General features: G+C 37.9%; 1 protein-coding gene across 1 annotated transcript in view; it reads right to left on the reverse strand.

The window, feature by feature from the left end:
- The window catches only part of MAMLD1 (mastermind like domain containing 1), a 344,661-nt gene extending 337,440 nt beyond the window's left edge, over window positions 1-7,221 (reverse strand). The window contains exon 1 of the mRNA XM_074962616.1: window positions 5,917-7,221. The gene's annotated coding sequence lies outside the window, so the exon portion shown is untranslated. The remainder of the gene's footprint in view (window positions 1-5,916) is intronic.
- Window positions 7,222-7,782: the final 561 nt, after the last annotated feature.

Consider the following 7,782-nt stretch of genomic DNA (forward strand, 5'->3'; position numbering starts at 1 on the left):
ATTTTTTTTTTTGAAGAATTCACCCAGATCTACTATCTATTTGCCCTTGTTCAGGATGGAACATCACTGATGGACAGTGTATCTTGTCTTGAATTATTAAGCTAATTCTGAATCACAAACACAAGAATTTATTACATACTGACAGAATGTTGGCGTTCAAATGACATAACCCACATTAATACTGAGGGATACACTGTGGAGCTTTCCAGTGGAAATTCATCTAGACAGAATATAGGGAAATTATAATATATAGAATGTGTTAATTCTATTAATTAAATTAGAAAGAAATACTAGTAAATTAATATTAACTGTCTTAAGGCTGCAAAAGGAAGTATATTCTAAGTTAAATGGAATGCAAAAATGCTAAGGCTTCCACTATGCCTTAATTCAAATATTACTTATTTGAAAAAAATGCACAGCACAACTCCTCCCACTCATCATATTAATATGCACATGGACATATATGCTGGTCATTAGCTATTGTGCAAATACATTGATACCTGTATTAGAGATAATTTATTAGATAATCAACTTATACTAGGAGACCTCCCTGAAGCACTCTCAACACATTTTCAATAGGAATTTACCCGCACGCAGAAACAACTTCTCTAATGATAGATTGCAGAAAAGGAGTCTTCCAATGTAATAGAGATTTACTGTAAGCAGCCTGGCAGCTCAGGGTGATACTGACTACTTGTCACATTAGAACTTTTGATCAGGATAATAATGTCAGTGATTTTCTGAACAGTCAAACATTCTGATAATGTTTGCTCTGCAGCAACTAAATGTGGAAATGTTAGGATCATTCACAGAAATGAAAGACACATTGACTAAAATGCTTATAGAACAGTCCTTAGTTTCTCATAAAATATGTGATTTAAAAAAATATCGTTCTGTGTGACCAAGTTTAGTTTTTAATTAAGCACTTTTTACTACTGTAATTTTCCTTTATCTGTATATAAAAATCATGTGAAACTGTATAAACAGTTTGAACTGAGGTTTAGTATATAACATATTATTACTTAATAGATCTGGCTTTTTTAAGTTCAATTTCATTCCACCTTTTCTAGCAGACCATTTACTATCTAGAATCCTACACATCAACTCCTTTAAGCAACTGATTTTTTTTATTAGTCCCCAGAACAGGTACTTAAGACAGGTTTCATTATACAAAAAGTTCTGGAATTTTTTAATTGATACTATTTATCTGATTAGCCTAAACTCCTTTGAAGCAAGTACAAGATATCTCTTATTGATGAAATCAGAGTTACTGGCAAGCTGAGTATATCAGATGACACCTTCCTCAATTCTGGAAATTGTTTTATACATTAAATGAGCAGAATGTAGAAGATGGAGTTAGATGTGCTTGACTGCAAGATTTAGGATTAAAATTTAATGATAGTATCTTGTGACAGCTGTGTAGAGCAGCAGGCCCTCCATCTCCCTGGACTCGTCCCTTCAGTACACGGATGAGGATGCCAAACTTGATGGAGTAAACTCTTTTTCTTCCATAACAAAGAGTTTTACAAATAAATTTTTGATACAGGCCAAAGTGCCCTTTACTGTAGCTAATGTGAAATGGAGCACAGACATGGAGGAAGGCCTGGCAGAGAAGTAACAAAAGAGCTAGAAGCATACAATAAAGGCAGGCATACCACAAACCCTGAAGGATTCCCCACCTCTCCAATGCTCCAGTTCAGGAAAACATCACTATTCCAGACAAGCACTTCAACTTGAAGCACTTGAAGTCAATGAACTTTAAGCATATGTTTAAATGCTCTCCTGAACTGTGGCCCAAAGCCGGGGGTAAATTCTGAAACCGGGACTGTTGAAAATTTTACCCAGTATCATTAAAAATGTCACACATGCAATTAATAAGTCAACTATGCTCCTCTGGCACAAATTAACTTTCAACAATAAGAATAAAGCTTGAGTGTTCAGGAGACAACTTTCTCCAAAGGTGATCCAAGACTGTGGAATGTACTCCCCCAGGAACTAAGGACCATCACAAACCTTACCACTTGCCGCTCCAAGTTGAAAACGCATTTCTTTGACCTGTCTTCTCTAATATAAAAACACGCTAATAGCTAAAAGCCCATGCTTTCACACGGGTGTAATTCATAAAGTCTTGTATATAAAAAGAGCTGAAAATGGCTGAGAACTTAAAAAATGGACGGTAACAGATAGTGAATCCTGAAACTGGTGATATTCTACACAGAGAGAGCTCTCAACCATGATTGTAGCTGCTTCCATCGCTTCACACGGACTCAACAGACACTACAGCTTCAAAATGACAGTGACAATCCTGGAATCTTATTATATAGATAGTAACAGGTATACTTACATTAAAAAACCCCGCCCTACAAAAAGAAAACATGCCACTGTACATTAATTTTCCTCTCAGGAAAGGATGAGGGAACAGAACACATGACAAGATGTCAGTCATATTGCTTAATGCACTACTGGAAAGTGCTCAGATACTACAGTGATGAGCATTGCATTGTAAATAAACCTATATAGAACAGAATTTGACTTTTTACAGTTATCTCAGTTGAGCTCCCAGATAATGCTGTGATTGCAGCTTTGGAAATGTGAATATTAAATAATACTATCAGTTGTTAAGATGTCACAATTACCTCCTATTCTAAACACAGGAAAATAACGATGGTCTCTCAGATACCAATATGACGAAACTGCTCGTGTATACTAAATGTTTAATGGTTATCACTGTGTAAAATGCATTTCGTAGGGTTTTTTAAAAAAATCTTTGATTTATTAACAAGTGAAAATCCAATTTTGACCTCAGATACAGGGGCACATATTGCTGTGTATCTTGACCCACTTCTGAAATCAGATGTATACTGTAACATAGTGTTGAGTGGCTTGACCTGATTTTGACCTCAGCTATCCTAGCATGTATTGTTATGTACTGAATAATGTAAAATCAGCGACTGAGCAGGTCTGACAAGAAACACAACAATACTTGCCTATCTAACTGAGATCAGAATTGAGTCCGAATAAATCATACATCAGGCATAGTTTTAGCTCCACACAAAGCAGTAACACATTCTATAATGGGGACTATATGATTATTTTTATCTTCTCCCATAACATTAGAATAAGGAGACACTTGAAATTAAACGGAAATAAATTTAGAGCCAATAAAATTAAATATACCTCTTTACACGGTGTATAGGTCAACTTGTGGAATTCACTGTTGCAGCAGGTCATCAAGACAAATACCGTACCATGATTTACATAGGATTAGCTAATATAATGACCTTTACCAACACTAGTAGCCATGCTGGCCAAAATAATGATACAGATTCTCAGACCTCAAGCTCCTGGATATAATCTGATCATCTGTCAGCATCAGGAAGAATTTCCTCACTTGTATACAGCATTGTACAATTAAGCCCTAAGAAGATTTATGCATTTGCTTAAATTCAAACACTGAATAGTCATATTGAAGCCAATGTGACTACTCTCAGTGCATAAAAGTAAAGCATAATAAGTAACATAAATTTTTGCAGGCTCAGGGTATTAGGTAGGTGCTGGGTGTTTGTTTTTGTTTGTTTTTCTTCCAATGAATCATCCAGTATTGACCCATAGAAAAGAGGTTTCTGGACTAGATTAGCTAATATGATATATCTGATATAACCATTCTACATAACGTTAATTCACCTTATATGGCAATAACCACATCTGTATTTAAAATGCATTTAATTTTTTTTTTTATTTCAATGAGAGTTCGACGACTAATTCCCTGTGGAGTCTTTAAAAATCTCCCCCTAGATCATGAAACAAGGCATTATATTTATACAATTAAACACAAATGATATTGGACCAAATCCTGCAATAGGTTACATGAATGTAAATCCAAACATTCTTTCATATAACAGAGAGAGGAATTTGGCCTCACGTATGTAGCAGTTACTGCAGTGGAAAAATAGCAGAAATAACAAAAGCAATAAAGGAATAGATTCATAGATATTAAGGTCAGAAGGGACCATTATGATCATCTAGTCTGACCTCCTGCACAATGCAGTGCACAGAATCTCACCCACCCACTCCTGTAATAAACCTCTCACCTATGACTGAGCTATTGAAGTCCTCAAATCATGGTTTAAAGACTTTAAGGAGCAGAGAATCCTCCAGCAAGTGATCCATGCCCCATGCTACAGAGGAAGGTGAAAAACCCCCAGGGCCTCTTCCAATCTGCCCTGGAGGAAAATTCCTTCCGCACCCCAAATATGGCGATCAGCTGAACCCTGAGCGTGTGGGCAAGGTTCACCAGCCAGATACTCAGGAAAGAATTATCTAACATCCCATCGGGCCTATTTACCATGAATAGTTAAAGATCAATTAACTGCCAAAACCATGTTATCCCATCATACCATCTCCTCCATAAACTTATCGAGTTTAATCTTGAAGCCAGATAGGTCTTTTGCCCCCACTGCTTCCCTTGGAAGGCTATACCAGAACTTCACTCCTCTGATGGTTAGAAACCTTTGTCTAATTTCAAGTCTAAACTTCCCGATGGCCAGTTTATATCCATTTGTTCTTGTGTCCCCATTGGTACCAAGCTTAAATAATTCCTCTCCCTCTCCGGTATTTATCCCTCTGATATATTTATAGAGAGCAATCATATCTCCCCTCAACCTTCTTTTGGTTAGGCTAAACAAGCCAAGCTCCTTGAGTCTCCTTTCATAAGACAGAAAAGGAGTACCTGTGGCACCTTAGAGACTAACAAATTTATTTGAGCATAAGCTTTTGTGAGCTACAGCTCACTTCATCAGATGCATTCAGTGGAAAATACAGTGGGGAGATTTATATACATAGAGAACATGAAACAATGGGTGTTACCATACACACTGTAACCAGAGTGATCACTTAAGGTGAGCTATTACCAGCAGGAGAGCGGGGGGAGGAAGGGGGACCTTTTGTAGTGATAATCAAGGTGGGCCATTTCCAGCAGTTGACAAGAACATCTGAGGGGGGGGGGGGAATAAACATGGGGAAATAGTTTTACTTTGTTAATGACCCATCCACTCCCAGTCTCTATTCAAGCCTAAGTTAATTGTATCCAGTTTGCAAATTAATTCCAAATGAATACAGTGTGTATGGTAACACGCATTGTTTCATGTTCTCTATGTATATAAATCTCCCCACTGTATTTTCCACTTTATGCATCTGATGAAGTGAGCTGTAGCTCACGAAAGCTGATGCTCAAATAAATTTGTCAGGCTCTAAGGTGCCACAAGTACCCTTTTTCTTTTTGCGAATACAGACTAACACAGCTGCTACTCTGAAACCTTTCATAAGACAGGTTTTCCATTCCTCAGATCACCCTTCTCTGTACCTGTTCCAGTTTAAATTCATCCTTCTTAAACATGGGAGACCTTGCAACTGTATACAGATTCAACAGGTCTTTGCTCTAATCACACAGATCTAATAAGACTGAAATTAAAGAACATTTAAAATAAAAAAAACCTAAATAATCACAATTACATTAAATTTGTCACTTATTTTCTCTTGTCATTATAGCATTGTAAAAAGGAATTGCATGACCCTATATGGCATACTGTGGAGAACATTAGAAATATTGCAGTAGGAGAGATATGGAAAAACAGTAAGAACCCCAGAAAATAGTAGCAAGGATAATAAATAGCTTCAGCAGCTAAAATTGTGTGGAGAGGTTCAGACTAGGGTTATTTTCATTAGAATATTAGCTATTCAGTGGAGGTCTATAGTGAAGGCAGCTGCCACAAAACTACCGGAACAACTTACATCCAAAAGCAAGAGGGCACAATCTATTCCTCCCAGATCAGTTTACAGCCCACAACACTAATTTAATTTAAGAAGCCTTCATCCACAAACACAAATGTCCACAGGAAAATGTCTCTTTGGTCTTACCTTTTGCTGTCTGGAACCTCGATGACTTTCTGGGTGACAGTTTCTTCAGATAATTGAAGAAGTAGCCCATTTTTCTTCTGACTTCTAGAAAATCAGCTTTCCTTCTCCATCTTTGAGTCCCCATAATTTGAAAAGTTACTTTGAAACTTCCAGTGTCCCAAATTAGGTCTTGAAATTTGGGAGCATGGGGAAATACCTTCACTACTGTAGTAAGGAGTTGCAAGTGTGGAGAGAAGGTGATACCAAGGTGATATCATCATCACTGGAGCAGCAGGTCTTTCTCCTTAACTCACCTTTCTATCTTTTCTTTCTGTCTGATTTCTCTCTTTTATGCTTTTTTTCCTTTTCTAATTCTGCTTGCAGTCATTAATTTTTCCCTACTAGCCACTTTTTCCTCATCCCTTTCCTCTTCCTTTGTCCAGGCTCCATGTGTAAAGAGCTTGCATAGGGAAACTGACTAGGATTATTTAGTTTCCATCTGCACCTACCCTTCTAACCCTAGATCTAGCTGCACAGGGAAACTCACTACCCCTTTATTAATTTCCCTTTTTATATGAAGCAGGGAGGAACTGGACTAATTCTAAACTCTTTATATAGGGAGATCATTTTCACTCTCTCACCACTTTCAGCACCATGTACTAGCTCAAGAAGATCTTGTTAATTTTACTTTTGCTGTTCAGTTCCCCTATGAAAATGAGCAGCAGGGCAACCACTCTGATACATGTCTAAGGCATGTAGCTTAAAATAATACATGTGGTCAACTATAATAGTAAAATATGTGCTGAATAGCCCAGTTAAACAGAACAAAAATGGCATGCCATATATTTGTTATTTAAACCTGTCCTCTCCCCCGCCCCGCTTTGGGTCACTGCCTTCCATTCTATGTGACATCCCAAAGAGACCTCAAAGTCATAACTGGACCACAATGGAGCTTACAGGGATAACAGAAATCTCTCCTTACCGATTTCCAAATTTTTTATTATCAATGCAAGAGGGTATAAAGTAAAAATTCACTTTAAAAATTATAAAAATGGGCAATATTATACATCAGGATCTCCCTTGCAGACTCCTATGGCGTGGAGCCCAGTATGTGCTGGGGTATGCTTTAGAAAAGGAGCTGTTGGCCACAGAGGGAAACATAAACACTGTACTTTTCTAATTGCAACTGTGCCGAGTTAGCTCACGAAAGCTCATGCTCAAATAAATTGGTTAGTCTCTAAGGTGCCACAAGTACTCCTTTTCTTTTTGAGTTACCCTATGCCACTTACTAACAATTATTTGTTAATTATCAGTTCACCTTCAAATCCCCAGTGCAACACTATCCCTTCAATGTGGCTGTGGGGCACATGCCGGGCAAATACAATGAAATGGAAGAACAAATAAGATAAAATTCACTGAACCAAAAAGCTGTTATTTTCTTATTATTTCTTCCCCTTTGTCTGTTTCGAGGTCTGCCCTTAGGTCCTCCTCCCTCTTTTCCTCCTCCTCCGGCTTCCTCTACCTTTTTTCATCCTCCTTGATCTCACTCTTCTACCTTTGCACCTTCTACTAGATCTCTTTGACTCTCCTGAAAGCATATTTTACTCTCTGTCTACTTTGAGCCACTGCTCCCTACAGACCCCTCTCTCTCTCCCCCCCAAAAATCAGTGGACCATTAGCAGGGAAGGATGGGGAAGATGCTGCTTGGCTGGCAACAGTCTGACTCACTCTCATCCTGCTCTATTTACTGAACTTTTCAAATTGTAAGATGGTCTCTACATTTTTTCCCCCCCTTAAAATTGCCCATGGTTGCAAACACCAGTGCAGTTCTGCAATGGTGAAGGAGACCATCTGCCAGCATTTTAACCAGAGCAGGAAATGGTTAAA

Source organism: Natator depressus, chromosome 9, assembly GCF_965152275.1.
Source record: "Natator depressus isolate rNatDep1 chromosome 9, rNatDep2.hap1, whole genome shotgun sequence".
Classification (NCBI taxonomy): Eukaryota; Metazoa; Chordata; order Testudines; family Cheloniidae; genus Natator; species Natator depressus.